The following is a 21,005-nucleotide window of genomic DNA, read 5'->3' as shown; positions in this document are numbered from 1 at the left end:
GCCTCGTGAACTTACTGTCTTGCTTCTAGTGTAAGATACAAAAATGAACTTCTTGAGACATTTTGTGTTTCTGTTCTGGCCTGTTCCTTTTTAAATGTCAATTGTTTAAAGGTTTCACATTTTGTGTCAACACTCACCCTTTGCAAAAAGCAGAATCTTTTAGCTAAGTCACAAAGAAAAAAGGGAAGAAGCTATTCCACACATAAAGGGGGTAATTTTCACCTACCCTCCCATGGCAACCCAAAATGCCACCTAAGATGTTGTGGCTGGGGGAGAGCAGACTCCCAGGAATATCTTGGGGTGAATCAGAATGGTGGAGAAAATCACTGCACATTATGCATGTGGAAATTCTAGGCAGGGTCCAACCAGGTCCAAACAGGGAGTTCAGCACTCTTTCTCCCACACCTGTTCCTTTGTGGCTAGCTCACAAATCACAGAATTCCTTCAAACCAGTGTAGTGAGCTTCATTGTCACTTGCTGGTCTTTGGAAATTAACCACACATTTAAATGTGTTCAACCCGGAAGAAAATGAAAGCAAAATAGAAACTGACCAGATGTTTTCACTGTGTCTAGTTTCAGTCTGCCTATTTTCATCACTGGCATTTATTTGTTTGTTTGTTTCTTTGTTCTGCTTGATATACCACCCAACCCCAAAGGGCTCTGTGTTGTATACAATAACACATTAAAACACCATAATATTAAATTCAAAATACAATAAAATTATAAATTACTCAGATAATAAAAATCCACAGATGGTGGACAACATATCATTCCATGGGGTGGTTCAGATGGAACAACCACAGAATAAAATACAGGGTGAGATGGAGCAGGTTTCAGGGATGGCACACAATCAGCAGCTACCCCCTCCAAAAGCCTGGTGGAATAATTCTGTTTTGCAAGCCCTGCAGAATTTTTTCAGATGCCACAGGGCTCTAACAGACTATGGTAACGAATTCTACAAGGCAGGGGTCAAGGCACAGAAGGCCCCGGCCTGGGTGGAGGCCAGCTGTATCATGGAGGGGCCAGGGACCACCTTAAATTGGCCTCTGCAGAGGCTGTGTGGGGACATATGGGTAGAGACGGTCCCTCAGGAATGAGGGCCCCAGGCCATGGAGTGCCTTGAAGGTTAATACCAATACCCTGAAGGTGATCTGATATTCTGTTGGGAGCCAGTGCAGGACAGGAAAGATGTGATCCCATGTAGAACTTTCTGTGAGAAGCCACACCGCTGCATGCTGGACCAACTTCAACTTCTGGATCAGCTGCAAGGGCAGGCCCATGTAGAGCAAGTTGCAATAATCTAGTCTGAAGGTGACCGTAGCATGGATTACAGTGGCCAGGTCGGTCTGGGAGAGGTAAGGGGCTAGTCGCCATGCTTGGTGCAGATGGAAAAGCGCCACCTGGGCCATAAGGGCCACCTGGGTTTCCATAGAAAGAGATGAGTCCAGGTGCACCTTCAGGTTACAAGCCAAGGAGGTCAGTGATAGAGGGACCCCCTCAAGCATTGGCGACTGAAAGCCCTCTCTTCCCCTTTCACAACCCACACACAAGACTTAGCTGGATGAAGCTAAAATGGATTAAGATGGACACAAGTCTTAGCTGGATTAAGTTTTAACCTGCTATGCTGTAACCAACCAGCGACCACCTTCAAACAGTGCTGAAGAGCCACAGGGCAGGGACAAGCCTCCCCTTCATCAAAAGAATGAGCTGAGTGTCATCAGCATATCGATGACAGATCAACCCAAATCTCCACACCAACTGAGCAAGGGGACGTTCATAGATGTTAAACAACAATGGGGATAATGCCCTCTGTGGCACAGCACATTGAAGTGGGCACCACCGGGAAACCCTGTCCCCAAGCCTCACTTACTGACTCCAGTCCCAGAGGAACGAGGCAACCCATTGCAGAGCCATGCCCCAGACCCCGAAAATAGGCAGGTGGTGGGTCAAAAGGTCATGATCAACCATATCAAACACTGCGGTAAGGTCTAATAATACCAGTAGTGCCGATCCGCCCTGCTCAAGCTGTCTGCGGAGTGTATCTGTGATGGCAATCAAGATGGTCTCTGTCCCATGCCCAGCATGGAAGCCAGACTGGAAGGAATCGAGAGCCAATGCATCCTCAAGAAACCCATAATAAGCGAAGAATCTTGTTGGATCAAGAGCCAGACCACATGAAGGTGACCGTAATAATGCTACAAGCTGATGATATTTTTTGTGTATAGACTTATACCATGGATTTCTGTACAAATTCGATTTTTCTTTTGTTTATTGTTCTTCCTTTTTCTTGTTCTTCTCTACTCTCTTTTGCTGGTCTAATGGCCGTAATAAAACTGACTGACTGACATCCTCAAGAAACCCTTGACGCTGCTCCAACATCACTCTCTCAATTACCTTCCCTAGAAACAAAAGATTCGAAACAGGGTGGTAATTGGCCAGATCACCAGGATCTAAAGATGGTCTTTTTAAGAGTAGGCAGGCCACTGCCACTTTCAACCTCCTTGCTCAAGAGAGTGATTGATGATATTCAACAGATGGGGCTGTAGCTCCCCCTGGCAAATTCAAATTAACCAGTAGGGGCACAGATCCAGAGGGCAGGTCGTAGGTCTAACAGCAGCCAAGATTCTGTCGACATCAACTTCAACAAGTAGGGAAAACCAGTCCAATATGGGACCCGAAGACGGCAACGGAGCCTCCAGTTCACTTATTGCTTCAACTGTGGCAGGAACGTCATGGCAGAGTGACGTGACTTTATCCGCAAGAAAGCTCATGAAGGCCTCACAGTTATAAGCCAATTGAGTATTTTTAGTGCCCTCATTCAAAGAGGACAAGTACCAAATAATACGAAATAATTGTGCTGGGTGGGAGCTAGCAGATGCTAGAGAAGATGAGAAATAATCTCCTTTCACCCTCTTTGTCGCCACCTCATAGGCTTTCATGAACATCTTATAGGATGCTGACGTAGCCTCATCATGAAACTTCCTCCACACTCGCTCTAGGCATCTGAGCTCCCATTTCATCTTGCACAATTCCTCAGTATACGAGGGAGCTAGCCAAGAACGGGGGCACAGAGGGCACCGGGGAGCAATTTCCTCAATGGCCTCAGAAAGCCTAGCATTCCAGTCCCCCATCTGATCATCGAGGGTGCCAGCAGGCTCAGGGTCCCACAGAGCATCCAGGAAAGCAATAGGATCCATAAGACTCCAGTATTTATATGTGCAATTTCATATTTATATTATGTACAACATGCACATCATGTATAACGCTGATTAACTGGTGCACATATAACATGAAGAATATCTGAAGGACCTGATATGAGCCTACAGCACAGTAATGCCTTTTACTCTTACTGGCTTCTGCAAAGGAACATTTTGCTCCTTCCCATTTGCAGACTTTTCCTGCAGCTGCTCCAAAGATATGGAACAGCCTTCTGATGGAAATTAGAAGATCTACACCTCTTTGCAGTTTAGGAGGCTTCTGGAATTTGATAGCCCTATGGCACTGAATATCTAGCATTCTGTCAAGAAAGATGTGTATGGGCCTCTTAGGTTTTGTTGCTTCTTTTGAGACTGATATTAAAGTAGAAGAGAAAGCCAAGAAACTGTAAGACTGTTTCTGCATGGGCAGAAAACAGCGGCCTAGGAATGGTAAAAACACTGTCCCTGGGGCACTGTTTGCCCAGCTGGAACTGCTGCATCGCAGCAGCACCATGCTTGCACTGCTCAAGCAATGCGAAAATGCCGCTTTTGAACTTTGCTCAGGAAGCAAGTTTTTTTCAAAAGCAGCATTTTCTTCCTGCTGCCATGCAAACGGCAGCAGGTGGAAGTCGGTGGTTTCCCCATGCTGGCCCCAAACACCTCCAAATGCCTCCTTCTGGCTTCTATCACTCTTTGGAGGCCAGGGGACACGCCTCCTGGCCTCCGTCCCTGCAGGCATCGCTCTGGCCATGGGGGCATGTACCCTGGCCTCCACAGAGCGATGGAAGGAGGAGGTAAGGGGGCATTTTGGGGGGCTGTGCGGCTGTGCAGAGCCTGCTCTGTGTGAACAACCCCAAAGTTTGTGGAGTGCTTTCAGTGGTGGAAAGAAGATCCCATATTTCTTTGTATACTGATTGAATTTCACTGGTCCATTAACTAGCAGGAGATGAGAAGGAGGGTCATGGAGGGGCATCATTACAACATTATGTAAGGAACCCTTCTGGAGGAACCCAGAAGTTATTTCAGTCCTCTCTAGGAATCACCAGAAATTCTATAGAAACACCATAGAGTTTCTGGCAATTCGACATAACTTCTGAAATTTTCCCAATAAAATCATCACACCAGCAGGCTGACAGCCTTTTAAATATATCTATCTATCTATCTATCTATCTATCTATCTATCTATCTATCTATCTATCTATCTATCTATCTATCTATCTATCTATCTATCTATCTATCTATCTATCTATCTATCTATCTATCTATCTATCTATCTATCTATCTATCTATCTATCTATAGATATAGATAGATAGATAGATAGATATAGATATAGATAGATAGATAGATAGATAGATAGATAGATAGATATAGATATAGATATAGATAGATAGATAGATAGATAGATAGATAGATAGATAGATAGATAGATAGATATGAAGAGTATATAGATGAATGAATGAATAGATATATAGATGAATGAATGAATAGATATATAGATAGATAGATATATAGATATATAGATATAGATAGATATAGATATAGATATAGATATAGATAGATAGATATAGATATAGAGATAGATAGATAGATAGATAGATAGATAGATAGATAGATAGATAGATAGATAGATAGATAGATAGATAGATAGATAGATAGATAGATAGATAGATAGATAGATAGATAGATAGATAGATAGATAGATAGATAGATAGATAGATAGATAGATAGATAGATATATTTTACTCCTGTTGCTATTCTCGGGCCCCTTGTGCACATGCAGAATAATGCACTTTAAATCCACTTCCACAATTGTTAGCAAGTGGATTTTGCTATTTCACATAGTAAAATCCAGCTGCAAAGTGCATTGAAAGTGGATTGAAAGTGCATGATTCTGCATGTGCGGAAGGGGCCTGAGTGGTGGTGTGAAAAAAAGCTAGAGGCTGGAGATACCTCTCACCTTCTGGGGGTTTGGTCTACACATACATATCCCTTTTCCCCTTTATAATGGGGGGGGGGGCACTGTGTTGCTAATGAAGTACATATTTATGTAACTTCCTGTTTTGTTGCACTATCTCTAAAACATTTTCCTCTCAAGTAAACTTTATTTGAAGTTGTGTTCCTACTAATTATGTGTTGTTAATAAAGTGTGGTAATTTGTGTGCTTCCTAATTGTATTGTTTAGTTTGGGTTTATTGAAAAGCCTCTTGTAACGTAGCCATAATTGGCAAAGATTTGTTTCCCCTCAAAGTGATTTATTTAGACTGCTAATAAGTTCAAGCATAATTGCAGAAGGAAACTTTATTTTGGAATCCTGACCCTTGAGAAAGACAAAAATGGATCATCCAGAATCTTTCTTTACCTGGAAACAAACCTCTCCCTAGCTAGTCAACATCCAAATAATTATATCTATCCACAGCATAGCCTTGGTATTCACTAAGCTACAGTTTGGTTTGTCTTTAGGGGAATATTTCCCTTTCTATTCCCAGAGAATGTTTTGCTCCCACCACCATTTTGAGACTCAGTTGCTTTAGTGCTTTCTGACAAGCTTTTAAACTCAATTAGCAGTAACACTGGGAATGATTGGGTGTTGCCATAGCAATGCCTCTACCAGTTTGGAGATTCTAACTTTCAAAAGCCTAACATGGACTACAGAGACACAGCAGATGGCCCACTGATGTGTCCCCTGGTAGAGCTATACTGAGGCGTTTAGTTGCCTCCCTAGCAACTGATTCATTTAAGAGAAACAGATTTTTTTCCCCCAGCAATACCCCAACATGTAAACAGATGGCTCCAGGTAACAAAACACACTTGTACCTACACGAACAATATTACATTTATACGAATTAAAGAGCATTTGCCACTGTGGAACAGAAATAAGGAAGTAACCCAAGATCTATCCGTGCATCGATAACACAGACATCTATGGCAGAAATTGCCAGTAGGTAATAATAAAATACATGTGAGCATATCAGAGCCTTCTTCAGTCTAAGGAGCCTTTCTCCAAATTCAGTTCTCAGATGCTACTGGACTTGAATCTAGCTGTCACTACAAATTCAGTCCCTCTTTCTCCACTGGAAAAGCCATTTAAGTCAGAGGACAGCTCCTTAGGCTGGATACACGCTTCTAATTTCACTCACTAGAGTGATCAGTTAAGGGGCAGGATCTATTCTGGGACTTTAAAGTCTTTTCTCCAGCAAAAAAAAAATCTGCTCCAAATTTTCTCTCTCTTCTTTTTCCCTGTTCCAACAACCAATTTACAGAAAAGGGGGATTACTGCACATTTTGTGGTGCAGTAGGAACAGTATATTTAATGCACATGTTGAAGGGAAGGTGGCATGGTATGATCTAATTTCATCTGATCTCAGAAGAAAAACAGGGTCAGTACTTGGATGGGAGACCACCAAGGAAGACTCTGGAGAAGAAGGCCATGGCAAACCACCTCTGCTTCCCACTTATCTTGAAACCCCCCTTCTGGGGTCGCCATAAATCAAGTGCAATTTGATGGCACTTTGCACACACACAACATACATGTTAATGTTTAATCAATGAATTAACAAATATGTGGATGTATGATTAAGGCAGCCTTTTCATTGCCTAAACTCCATTCCTCACCACTAAAATCTCTACTATTGCAGCCAGGGGTTTTATGTCTATGTACTTAAAACTTGTGACTGGCTTGGTCATATTGCATTTTAAAACTAAATATTTTTTATCTTTTAAGAAATGCTTTTGGATTTAGTTTTACCTTCAGGCTTTATCGATTAACTACATTTTCCTTTTATTTTTCTATATTTTTATCTCAAGTTAACATTTTTATTGTTTTTATTGTTTCCCTTGAATGCCTTCCATTTTATTATTTTGGAACTTGGGTTGTTTTACTCAATGTTTATTATTGGTCTATGACTGTAAATCAATCAATCAATCAATCAATCAATCAATCAATCAGCCAGGGTTGCTTCCAGGTTGGAGGGAAACACTCTGGGCAGATGGTGCCCAATGATCACCCATGCTGAGTTCCAACATCCCTCCTTCTTTCTCACTTGCCTGCATGTCCTTCTCCTGGTGTTGCTGGGCAGTGGGTGGAGCATTACCCCACATGGTCTTCCTCAACAGTGCCAGGCACCACATGCACCCAGTGGAGTGGATAACAAGGGCATCAGGAGATGAATGAGTGGGGAGTCATAAACATTGGGCCCCACAATAAACCATGGGTCCTGATGACTGTCCCAACTCACTGTATACTGATGCCAGCCCTGACTCCAGCCCTGACTCCAGCTCCCTCCTGGCTTTATGAATCTCACTGTACTAGGAAATAGAGGAAATCGATGGCCATTTCTGCCTAAGTCATCTTCAGTTCCCACCCACCCCCATTTGTTTGCACTCACCTCCTCAAAATGATTCCTGGCTTCCATTTTTTGGTCATTCTGGATTTTTTCGGAAAAGATCTGTGAATCTGATGCTACGAAGCTGCAAAGCCTCATGTTGTGATTCTCTAGGGGTCCTGTCTTCAAAGTTATGGAGACACAACCCCCCAAAATTTTACAAAACTGACAAAAATACAGCATAAGATGGCCAGTGCAAGCTCAGAAAATGATGCTGGTGAGGAAGTCTGGGAGGCATGGACAATATCTTAAAGACCTACACACAGCAAGTGAACATGTTTTCAAAATGTTTTCAGAAAAAGAATCGCTAGAAAATAGGATGCAAAGAAAATATTTTGAGCCCAAAAACTCTGCGGAAGTCTTCAGAGGAAACATTTTATTTCCTGCCTCAAAATGTTTAATGTTGGTTGTGTGGAAAAACCAATAATAAAATCGCCTAATTTGTATTTCATGTTCAGAGTTTGCAGAGGAAACTCCAGAGGGGAGTCATCAAATGAAGTTCCAAAGATACATTTATACCACTGTATGTGTCTGTATGAACTTGCATCGGTGTTGCGGGATGGGAGTTGCTGTTATGACTATTCCAGAGGTGTAACAGGGTTAAGTCTATTGCAGCAAAATAAAGCAGGAGTTGACCAACACAAAAGATTAACCAAACTGATTCTGGCAGGAGCTTTTGTGACTCAGAGCTTACTTCCTCAGATGCGCTGAAGTGTTACATCCTTGGTAGTTATTTATTTCATAAGGCGATAGATAACTTAGGTTTTGTAAAAAAAAACTAGAAAGGGGGACAAGTTTTCTGAACCTTTAGAAGAATGAATTTGTGTGCCTACATTTGGACATAGTTGTAGGTTTTTTTCCAGCATGTATTTACCTCTCCCACAATGCAGTTGTTAAACTGCACATAAAACAAGAATATATCAATCCTGTTTTTTTCATGAATGGCATCTTTTGCCACTTCTACACAATGGGATATTCCCTGAATCTGAGGCACATTGAAGTTTTCCCAAAATCTGTACAATTCAGCAGATGGTGTTTATAAGTGTGTGAGCATTGGACACAGCCTTTTTATAGGAAACTCATTAAAACTGTGGTCTCTCCAAATGCTTTCCATATTTGTGGCTTATAAATGGGTTTCAGGAAAGCTATTATCAGGCAAACAGAGTTGGCTATCTGGAAATGCATATTAATAACTGCAGAAAAAGCAATGACCTTTCAGTTAATTGGTTGGGGGTTGTGGTTCAGCAGGAGGGACTGGAGTGTACATCCAGTTCTGCAGAGCCGAGGCAGCTCCAACACCTCTGATAAACCATCGAGCAAACCATCTATGACAGCAATTCTTGACCTTTTCAGTATGGTGAGCCACAAGTTTACATTTACTTAGTATGGTGAGCCTCCAGGGCTAGCCCAAGGTTTTCTGGCACCCTCAGCAAACTCCTTGGTTTCCAAAATTCAAAAGAGAGCAATGGAAAGAGTCAGATAGCCATTAAGGAGGATTGACCTGCAACCCACTTTCAGAATCTTCCTGAAGCACTTTTGGATATCAACCTACAAGCTGGGAAACTTGTAGAAATGGTAGCAAGGTTCCTTGGCGTAATTGCTTGTTACCACTGTGAGGGGAGTCAAGGGCAGTTTGGGTTCATTATCCCAAACTGCACCTCTCTGTTGGCCAACTCATCTATCCAGAGGTTTCTCTAGTGAAAAAGGGAGGAAGGGTCACCTTTGACTATCAAAAATGCTCCGCTGGGCATAATGAGGTCTGTGTGGATGAAAGTCATGAGGGACGGAAGCTATAGTAAGGGTGAGATTGGGTGAGATTGAGAGATAAGCTGGTTGAATCAATCCCTTCCCTTTACATGAGCACCTGTGTGGCTGCTCTGAGATACATAACTGATCACAATGGAGTATGCATTGTATGATCCTGAATCTATCTATCCCCCCTCTCTATGGTTACCAACCTCATGATGTGATGAAGAGTTCTCCCAGAATTATAACTAATCTCCAGACTACAAACTTAGTTCCTCTGGATGGAATGGCAGCTTTGGAGAGTGGACTCCAGCCCTCCCAGCGCTGCCTCCAATCTTCAGGAATTTGCCAAACTGAAATTGGCAATCCTTGCCCTTTAACTGCTTCTCCACTACTAAGTCCATCATATCGGAACCATTGGGACTGCCCCGTATCTGCACAGAAAAGTCTATGGGTGGTCTCCTGCAGTAGAATTACACCCTGGATCTGTTCCTGTAATTCCAGTCACCAAGAAATGGTGTCATCATGTTTTGCTTAAATATCCTCCAAATAATGTTGGACAGGCTACTTTGTGGATGCCTTTTGAAATTACTCTTTCCAAATCCCAAGGCTACTGCAACATTTTTATTTGGCCAGTTTGCAACATTACAGCCTGTTCCTTGCTCCTTTGCTTCCTAATATGTTTGATAGAGTGCTTCAGATTCCATGAACTGTATGCACATCTACAGTTCAGCAACCTTGAGGGTCAATGCCTAAAAGAACCCAACTGCCCAACTAATGCAGCTAACTTGTATTCCTTGGTTTTATGAAATCCCACAGGATCTTGTCATGCCTCAAAACAAGAAAAAGATTGTTTTATATTTTTATACTTTGCAACACTTTTATACTTTGCTACAAACCCTGTGGGAGTATGCATGTTGTCATTACTTGGGGCAGATAAGAATACTGTAATTTTAAAATGACTGCCTTTGCATTTCATTTCTAAGCACATGTATACAAAATTCCAAATGTACTTGGAAGTAGAATCTCCTTCTCTCATACAGACTGTTTATAATATTTTTGCTGCCATTCCACCCAATCAGGGTCCCTAAGATGATGAACATAAAAACATTTTTAAATGAAAAATTAAAAACAACATTTGATATGATAAAATAATTTAATTAAAAATAAATGAACAACATGAGAACCAGCATAGAGGGCCAGTAACCACTATTGGAGATGTGCCAAACAAGACAGAAAAGTCTTCACACACTGTCAGAAGACGCCCAGAGAGAGAGATAGACAAATCTTCCTGGGGAGGGATACAGCCATCTTTGTGACAGACACTTCCATGTGGTCTCCTGCTACACAACTGTGGTATGTGAGTATATCTATCTATCTATCTATCTATCTATCTATCTATCTATCTATCTATCTATCTATCTATCTATCTATCTATCTATCTATCTATCTATCTATCTATCTATCTATCTATCTATCTATCTATCTATCTATCTATCTATATATATATATATATATATATATATATATATATATATATATATATATATATATATATATATATATGCATATAGGCCAGGCCTTTCAGATGCAGTGTTTCCACCCAATAGGCACCCTGCTGGGAATCTTAAAGCTGGGAATCCTAAAAGCTGGGAATCCTAAAGCATTTTCACTGATGCAAGAGGTGAGGGGATATGGATTATGGGGCCCATTCCTGACAAACTGGTGCTGCCCTATTTCACTCTCCATTCCACCTCGCATTCCACCAAGAACAATCCTGGCAATTTTAAAGGCCCAGTCCATCACTGGCTATTGGGAATGTAAATAATTGTACATCTAAATAAATACAAATAATACAATTGCACAGCCACATTTTCACAAAAAAATTACCACATTCCTGCATTTTAAATAAATATATACATAAATAGATTGTATGACTCCAAAAGAGCAATTCTAAGCAAGTCCATTTTACTCAATAGGCTTACTGATAGGAAAGTGACCTTAAAATTACAGCCTAACTTATTTAATATTGTTTTATCCATATGAAATAGAACTGTGGTTGATTACCTCTGAAACTGATAAACTGTCTTTTAATAATGCTGTTTAATAGCACAACGTTTTTGACAATCTGAAACAAGACATTTAAAATGTATGTATGGTAAAAATGGGATAAGTAATGTTTTAGCTCATGATTTAAAGCTGGCTATAAAATTTATTATGGCTTAGGAGACCTTGTTCCTTATCCTGTACTGATGTCTTCAATGGAGAGTGAAATAGATAATAAAGTGGTAGATATATTCCCATCAAAGGTTTTGAGATGCAATTCTAGCAGTGCCACCCTGTGCAATTCTATTCAGAATTCTTGGATGACTCCCAGAAATCCTCTGGTACAGCCACACACCACTCCCACCTGCAAATTTGGCCCCCTGTTTGGATGGGGTTGTCAACCTTCCATCCTTCCAAGCAGGGATGTAGGTATAGATTTTTATGGGGGGGAGGTTTAGGGGGTGAGGCCAGGCCCCCACCTGCCCCTGGGGGTGAGGCCACACCTCCCCAAGCCCCACCCTTGGCCTCAGTGCTTATAAAGGCAGCTCTCCAAGGCCATGGATGGCAGACTCCCTTGCCCCACCCCCCGCAAGTTGGGCTTCCAGCCGGCAGCTGGCAGCCCCTTCTGCCCTCCCCTTTGGGCCACCACCCCCTCCCCTATTGGCCGCCCCCCCCATGGGTGGCTGCTGTGATGCTGGAATCCACCCAAACAGCATCACTTTCAATGGTGTTTAAACTAGAGAGCCCGAATTCTCCTTTTAAATCCACCTGAAAGGGAGAATCTGGGGTCCCCAGTTAAAACAACATTGAAAGTGATGCTATTTTGGGGTTGATTCTCCCCCACCCTGAAACAGCATCACTTTCAATGTTTAAACTGGGACCTCAGATTCTCCCTTTAAATCCATGCCGAAGGGGGTGGATTTAAAAGGAGAATCTGGGGAAATTTGGAGGGTGCCTGCTTTCAGGGGTGCAATTGTTAAGCTAGCAGCACCAAACTTTCAGGGTATCTTTAGGAGGATCTTCTATGTTACCACCCATGTTTGGTGAAGTTTGGTTCAGGGGTCCAAAGTTATGGACCATCAAAGTGTAGCCCCACCTTCTATTAGCTCCCATTGGAAACAATGAGGAATGGGGGCACCCCCTTTGGGAGTCCATAGCTTTGGACACCCTGGAGCAAACTTTACAAAACCTGGGTTGTATCAGTAAGAGACTATCCTGATGATACCTCCCAGTTTTGGCGAAGTTTGGTTCAGGAGGTCCAAAGTTATGGACCCTCAAAGGTGTAGGCCCCATCTTCTATTGGAAACAATGGGAGATGGGCGCACCTAATTTGAGTCCATAATTTTGGACCCCCTGAACCAAACTCACCAAACCTGGATGGTATCATCAGGAGAGTCTCCCAACAAATCCATGAAATTTTGGTGTTGCTAGCCTAAAAAACACTAAAAAATACAAAAAAACCACACAAACAGGGTCAGAGCTTCAGACATGCAATGGTGCGGTTGAACCCGAGACCCCCCTCCCCTTACCTACGTCCTTGCTTCCAAGGCTGGTAAAATTAGAACCCAGCTTGTTGAGGTTAAAGTGAAGATAATTGGGAAGACAATGGCAACCCAACCTGTCAACTGAGTCTACCTTGTAAACATGCCTTGACATCATCCGATGGGTCAGTAATGACCCAGTGCTAGCACAGTGGTTCACTTTCACCTTTAGGAAATATGCTAAATTGTGACTTGCTTGCCTCCCACTGCAGAGAAACATCATTTGTAGATGTACATATTTCACTGAGTGATATTATTTTTCTTTATTGCTGAGGATTGTATTGTCAATGAAGAAGTAATGAATGGCCTGATTCACCTATGTTATGTATCATTGAGAATTTATGAAATACTTTAGATCTACTGAGTTTTTAGAAAAAATATGCAGTCAATTTAGATTAATGGATTTCCTCAAGAGATTACATAATGATCAGATGGAAGATTACACCTAAGTAATACTCAGAATAGATTTTTAAGTCTCCTGTCCTCCCCCATTATTGGAAATCACTTGTACATATTTTCCACAATGGGATTTATTTATGACTAACAGAAACTTAACAAGCAAAGAATGCCAAAACCATAAGCTTGTAATCACTGAGACATATTCTGAATGAGGAGTTTTAATTAAAATCTATAAAAGTTAATGGTATGATTCATCCTGTAAAGCCCTTTGAATTTTATTTTATTTTATTTTTCAAATGTATATCTATCCCAGTATTTGAAATTAATGTGTTGGATCTGACCAGCTTTCTCCACTGATGAAAACAATTGATTATCCAAAAAACCTATGCAGGGGATTGTGGAACCTACATGGACAGAAGTCACATAGTATAGGGTTGTCATAAAAAGGAGAATGTGATAAGATCGAGGGGGAAAAAACCCTCTGGATCCAACCCAAGAATTATTTCAAAAATCTTGCTCTTGCCTGCCATACGTTTAGGGCAGCTTATCTAAAATATGCAGTTAAACCAGCAAAACAACAGATATGCACATTATTGCTCAATCCCATTAGAAATGAAATAAATCAGAGTGGCGTAACTAGGCAAACTGGAGCCATGGGCAAAACCTGAGTTTGATTCCCCTCCAGGCGCATGCCTGGGGCAACGCGCACGCTCCGGCCCCCTTGTAACCACGCCCAGTGGCGTATCTAGGCAAACTGGAGTTTGGCACCCCCCAATGGGCAGCCGCCCTCCCCCACCATGATCAAACAATGATTTTTTACACCAGGTTGTTTCAAAGTCACCATCACATTATAGAACATGCCCCAACTCACATATCTGAACACAGCAATAGGCCATGCCACACAGCAGAAATATTTTTTAAAAAACATCTTCAAAATGCTTTCAAAATGTTTTATTACTGCTATGAAAAACATTTTATGGTGTTGTATCCAGTCCCCCTAATTGGGGGAAACAGCATTACTTTCAATGTTATTTAAACTGGGAACCCCAGATTCTCCCTTTGTTACCGCAAGGAAAATATTAAAAAATATTTTCCTAAGCCTACAGCCAGATTGCACTGGCTAAGGACGAGAGCACAGAGACCAATGTTACCCAGAAGTCTCCATAGGGTCTGGAAAGGACATGTATATGTGGTTGTGCCAATGTCTCACATGGTTTTCTTTCTGCTTTTATTTCTTCTAAGACTTAGTGTAAGTCCCTCAGTGTTGGATTTATTGTTTGCCTAATGTTTATGCTTATGTCAATAATACATCTTAACTAGGTTTTCCAGTTGATTCAATGTTTATTAATGTTAGTTTAGGATATTCTTGTGCTCTTTATTATATTGTAAGTTCTTTAGGATTGCATCTAATGTTTAAATTAGAAATGTTACTTTAGATATTTTTATCTGTTAGTAAAAGCAATAGCTTGTAGCAGCTAATATTAAGACCCAAGGAAGTTAGTCCTGGAATGCAGTTTGGACCAACATCCGGTAAATCTCTTTAGCAAAGACAACAGACCCTCTTGGAATTGAAAATCGAATTTGATGACGGCAACCAAGCCGCCCCAGCCATTGGAGAACGTGTCTGGACCATCACTGGACCATTTGAACTTTCTTTTGTTGCGGAACTGAGGCATGGGAGCCTCAGGACATAACTCAAGGAAGCGGCTCATCTGATAATCAGATGGCTCGGTGCGTTAACAGCCTCACCCAGTTTTATGAATGGACACTCTCCGCTCCCTGTTCCTGCGCTCTTGTAAAGTCTCGTGGGAAGACACTTGACAGCGAGATCTCATGGCTCCATTCACAAAGTTGTAACTGCACCTTTCTTTTATGTGTTGATGTTTCTTTATTGTTACGAGGTAAGAGGCCTGCCCATAGCTGAGCGCAGGACCTTGCCCTCTTTTGATCTTTGTGTATAAAAGGTCCTGTGCTCGGCTATGGGCGCGGGGTCCCTTGCCTGAGCTGTATCGATCACTTTTGAATAAAGATATTCTGTTTTCAAAGAACACCGGCTTCCTGCGTCTCACTATGTTGCCTGAACGGAAATCGCTTAATGTTACTCGAGCAGCAGCAGTAACACCTTTAAGGTGGATTTAAAAGGAGAATCTGGGCTCCCTAGTTTAAACAAGTGATGCTGGAATCCATTCCCAAACAGCATAATTTCCAATGGTGTTTAAACTAGGGAGCCCAGATTCTCCCTTTAAATCCACCTTAAAGGGAGAATCTGGGGTCCCCAGTTAAAACAACATTGAAAGTGATGCTATTTTGGGGTTGATTCTCCCCAGCCTGAAACAGCATCACTTTCAATGTTTAAACTGGGGACCTCAGATCCTCCCTTTAAATGCTGGGGGGAGGGATTTAAAAGGAAAATTGGGGGAAATTTGGGGGGTGCCTGCTGTCAGGGGTGCAATTGTTAAGATAGCAGCCCCAAACTTTCAGGGTATCTTTAGGAGACTCTCCTAATGTTATCACCCAGGTTTGGTGAATTTTGGTTCAGGAGGTCCAAAGTTATGGACCCTCAAAGGTGTAGCCCCCATTTTTTATTATCTCTCATTGGAAACAATGGGTGATGGGGCACCCCCTTTGGGAGTCTATAGCTTTGAACCCCCTGAAGCAAACTTCACAAAACCTGGGTTGTATCAGTAAGAGACGCTCCTGATGATACCTCCCATGTTTGCTGAAGTTTGGTTTAGGGGGCCCAAAGTTATGGACCCTTAAAGGTGTAGCCCCCATCTCCTAATAGCTCCCTTTGGAAACAATGCGGGATGGGGCACCCCCTTTGGGAGTCCATAACTTTGTACTCCCTGAACCAAAGCTCACCAAACCTGGGTGATAACATCAGGCATATCCCCCAAAGCATTCCTGAAATTTTGGTGTTGCTAACCTAAAAACTGCATTCCCTGCAGGCAAAAAACTGAAAAAAACACTAAAATACCCAAAACAAACACAAATGAACCCTGCATTTTTGGCGCCCGCCACAAGTGGGCACCCTGGGCCACTGCCCACTTTGCCCAATGGGCGTTACACCACTGAATAAAACCATAAAAAACAAAGTAGGAATGTTTTGCATGCTTTTCAAAGGCAGATCATAGTGGTGCCTCTCCCTATCTCCACCCAGCAGACTTGGGAGGATATGAGCAACAACCAAGTATCTAATGGTTGAGGTACAGGCCCAACAAACTGGCTAAAGATGGCACATTGGGTCACATTAGCAGAGGCAGATCTTTAAGAATGTAGTTCCAAGATAAGGAAGGGCTTCGATGATCAGAACCAGGACCTGGAATTGAAGTTAGAAAAGGGATGATTTTAGTGATTCTGAAGCTCTGGGCAAAAGTCTGGGATGAGGGTCCAGAATCACTGCCCACTGCTGTCCTTCCCATTGGGGCAAAACCAGGGATGGCAATGGCAAGTAATGCCCACAGAAACTGCCTCCCCAAGTCCACGACATGACAGGCCTAAGTGGTTGCAGCTGTGGGACCTTGTTCTGCAGAGTCTGTAAGACCGAGCTCTTCCGCCAGGCTTGCCAGCCGGTCTGACTGAAACATCGTGACCTCCCTTGGGGGCCTTATTATTATTATTATGGGGTTTTATTGCCATCTTTTATTGTTTTAGAGTTTTTGCTGTTTAAAGTTTTAACAGAAGTGCTGCTTAACAAGTTAAACTTTGAAAAGTGTATCACGATGCAAGCGATATCACTTAAGAATTCACTTTCAAGCCGTAGTAATACTGTTGAGACACACTATGGGGATGCCAGTGCCTAGTGATGGTTTCCTCTAAAATGTTACTGACAATGAAGTGACCAAATCAGGCTTGGTTGGGAAACAGAGTGCTGGTGCTTCAGTGGCTAGAACATTGTCAGAATAAATTGTGAGATAACACCTCTCATTAATGTGTACTATTTCTCAGCACTTTGTTGTGCAAAATAATGCCAAGCTGTGGGTTTTTGATATGAATACTGTATGAGTTTTGAGAACACTATATTCTGAACAACTCTGAACAACATCCCTTAAAAAAATTAAGACATTCTGTAGGTTGGATCCAGTCAGCTTTTTGCTCTGCCTTGTCTGGTTCCTCTTTTTATGACAGTCACAATCATATGTAGCTTTTATCTGTGTGTTTCCTGTGATCTCTAGCATAACCTTTTTGAACTGCCAAAGGATGTGACCTCTCTGCCTATTTTCATGTGCAGAAAACCCTCTTGGATCCAGCCCTTTGCTGTGAGACAGACTGAATATTGTGCCAAAACTATAAAGCTGCATTTCATTTGCAAATAATCTATCTTTGAGTAACATGTTCCTTTCAGCAAAATGATAGTGGGCTATATCTGGGACTACAATCTAGGGCAGGGGTAGGGAACCTGCGGCTCTCCAGATGTTCAGGAACTACAATTCCCATCAGCCCCTACCAGCATGGCCAATTGGCCATGCTGACAGAAAAACTGATAGGTATGGACCCTAATTTAATATCTGATTCTGATCTAGGGCTTGCTTTAGTTGGCCAATCTGCAACTCTAGTGCTAATCATGTTTACTTGGGAGGCATTTAAGTGCTCATAATCATCTCTATGCCAAGATTCTGCATCAGCAAATGGATATCTAAGAACAGGCCTTAAAAGGCGGGAGGAGCCTAGATATAAAAGGGCGCCACACCCAGAGATCGTCCTTCTTGGCAGCGAGATTCAGAAAGGCGTGGCCCACCCTCCCTCCCTGTTTACTAGGATTGTTAATTGTTTACTTTGTTGCAGCCCGGCGGGTTGGCAACGGGTGTCACAACATCTGGGGAGAAACCGAGCCAGCCAGCCGGTTCTCCCATGCTTGTGCCCTGCGGAAGGGCCGGGGGGTGTGGTGGGCCGGTAGGCAAGCTGGTAGGCTTAGCCGGTGCCTGACACCCCAGCAAGCTTGGGGAGGATGGCGGGTTGGTAGGCGGCTGGTAGGCTTAGCCGGTGCCCACCTCCTCATTGGCAGCAGGAAGGGTTGAAGCCGGGGTTTGACCCTGGGGCTCCCGCTTCCTGCAGATGGCCCCAATGGAGATTGGGGATCGCTTGATGTTGCAACCCGTTTGCTGCCCAGCTTCTCTGTAAATAGTTATGTTGTTATATGTTAATAAATTGGGCTGCAGCCCAATCCATTTTCCAAGCCTGTCGTTGTAGCGTCTTCATTTGCCAGAGAAGGGTCTCACCATCTGCACGCAATTCAAACATCACGCCAAATGATGGTTTAATGAAAATTGGAGGAGATAAAATCCCTGTTTTATTTAAAGGTTCAAAGGGAGTTTCAAGCTCACAACAGAGATCCAGACTACAAGAAAGGGGTATACTACAATTTCAATTGGCTGCACAGCAAGTCAGCAACACAAGTCAGTGTTAGGTAACAAATAACAGCAGTACAGGATGCTTAACTCCATTAACTCTTCTAATGCAATAACCTATTTCAATAGATGAGGATTAGAAGGGAACAAAGCAACACTATAAATAAGAAAAGGTTAAATGTCCTCTTTCCAATCTGAAAGATACTTGTCTTTATATTTGGAAAAAAAAATGGTTGTTGGGGTATAGTTACATGTATTTTCCTGTAATCATTGTTTCGCCTCAGGAGTTCCTGTCATGAGATTTTAGTATACTATTTTTCTCAATAAATGTCCTTCAGAGTATATTAAGTGTTGAACAGTGCCTACCAGTTTTCTGTTATAATTATTCGGCTTGCTATGTTTTTAAATCAGGCATATGCACTGCAAGAACTAGGCATTTTCATATTTGAAGTGGGAAATAAACTACCATACCCCTGTTCAAGTCTAAAGTTTATTTCCTTTTAATATGTCATAAACAGATGAAGATTTCAAAAGATTTCTTCATATTGTTTTATGCTAGAAGGCCATATTGGTAAAAGGACTGATTTGCAAATCAAGGAGTTCAATTAATAATTGTATTGGCAGAAACTGAAAACTTGATTTCTGCCGTTCTGTGATGCGATGGTATATGTTTGGTGTGTGCACTTGAATTAGTGGACATGCTGATCAATTTTACCTCCTGGATTCAAAGGTGGTTACCCAGAATGGTAGGATCTGTCCCTTTTTAGGTTGGGGAATTAGCAAGGGACAGACCTTGCTTGTTTATACCAAGCTTGTTCTCTCCTAGAATTCCTCAGGAGACAATAAAAATTTTTATTTAGAAGTGAAAATAATAAATTTACAAGCAAACAATGGGGTGCAACTCACACACAAAAGAATATTTTGAGGATCCTAAGATATAGAAAGGGAGAAAAGTATGAAAATCAGTATGGATTCTGAAATAGGGTCTGCATATCTTCGAAGACAACTCATTGAGAATTTTAAAAAGAGAAAACTATGTATTGCTGAAATTGGCAGGACAATCTGAGTACAATCATGTACTTTTGGCGCTGAGAACGCACCCAGCAGCGGAGCCTGCAGAGCAAACATCCTGGGAAACCCATCAGCAAAGGGGCTGTAGGCACAGAGAATCACTGCAGCACCAAAAATGCTGAGTGCAAGAGTTTTAAACTCTAGTGAAGCGAAATGGTGGGCAGGGGAAAAAAGCTTCTTTCTCATTGTACACTTTTTTGTCCTTGTCATCCAGACAAAAAAATGAGGAGCTGGCTTTTATGAAGATGTCTCCATGATGTCTTTTTTTGTGCTGCACAGAATGGACAGGTGTTACCCAATGTGCTAATGTGTGTATAAAGTGCTGTAAACCTGTAGCTGACTTATGGCAACTTACAGTAGAGTTTTCAGGGCAAGAGACTAACAGAGGTGGTTGGCGGTTGCCTTCCTCTGCATAATGACCCTTATATTCCTTGGTGGTTGCTCATCCAAGTACTAACCAAGCCCAGTGGTGCTTATCTTCTGAGATCTCCCAAGAATAGGTTATCCTGGGCCATCCAGCACAGTGCCAGTGTACTTGTAGAATAGCAGATATGTTCTTGCGCAGAGATTAACTTCACATAGAAGAAGAAGAGTTTGGATTTATATCCCCCCTTTCTCTCCTGCAGGAGACTCAAAGGGGCTTACAATCTCCTTGCCCTTCCCCTCTCACAACAAACACCCTGTGAGGTGGGTGGGGCTGAGAGAGCTCTGAGAAGCTGTGACTAGCCCAAGGTCACCTAGCTGGCAGGTGTGGGAGTGTACAGTCTAATCTGAATTCCCCAGACAAGCCATAGGAACATAGGAAAGTTGTAATATAACAACAAAATCAATGTGTTATCATGATGTGAATATAACTTGCAAATCTATTAATGGGGTAAAACTTGAGATAATTTGTATGTTAAAAATGTGGTACAGGAATGATTAACGAAAGTCAAGCGCCTAAGGAATTATGGCATGGGGAACGTTTTTAAGACCTTGTACCAAAGAGAAAGTATCTGTCTCTATCTTGATAACTAGATAACTCTGCTGAAAAGTACTTTTCCGGTTTATTGGAAAAGTGCACAGATCTGAAACGCCACTTGCTACGCTTCTTGCCAAACAACGCTTGGCTAACTTTTTAATCAATATGTCTGCCTCTTCTTTCCAGGAGCCAGTGAAACTAAGAAATAGATCATTGGTGGTGGTACATTTTAGAAGATCACATGAAAGTAGCTTTTTTTCCTAAAGGGAAACGAGAGCTTTTGATTTGATTATAGAAAGATGCTTGAGCTTGC

This window comes from Sphaerodactylus townsendi, linkage group LG04, assembly GCF_021028975.2.
Source record: "Sphaerodactylus townsendi isolate TG3544 linkage group LG04, MPM_Stown_v2.3, whole genome shotgun sequence".
NCBI classification, from domain to species: Eukaryota; Metazoa; Chordata; class Lepidosauria; order Squamata; family Sphaerodactylidae; genus Sphaerodactylus; species Sphaerodactylus townsendi.
The sequence above is the reverse complement of the archived record's forward strand: the minus strand, read 5'-3'. Positions refer to the sequence as shown.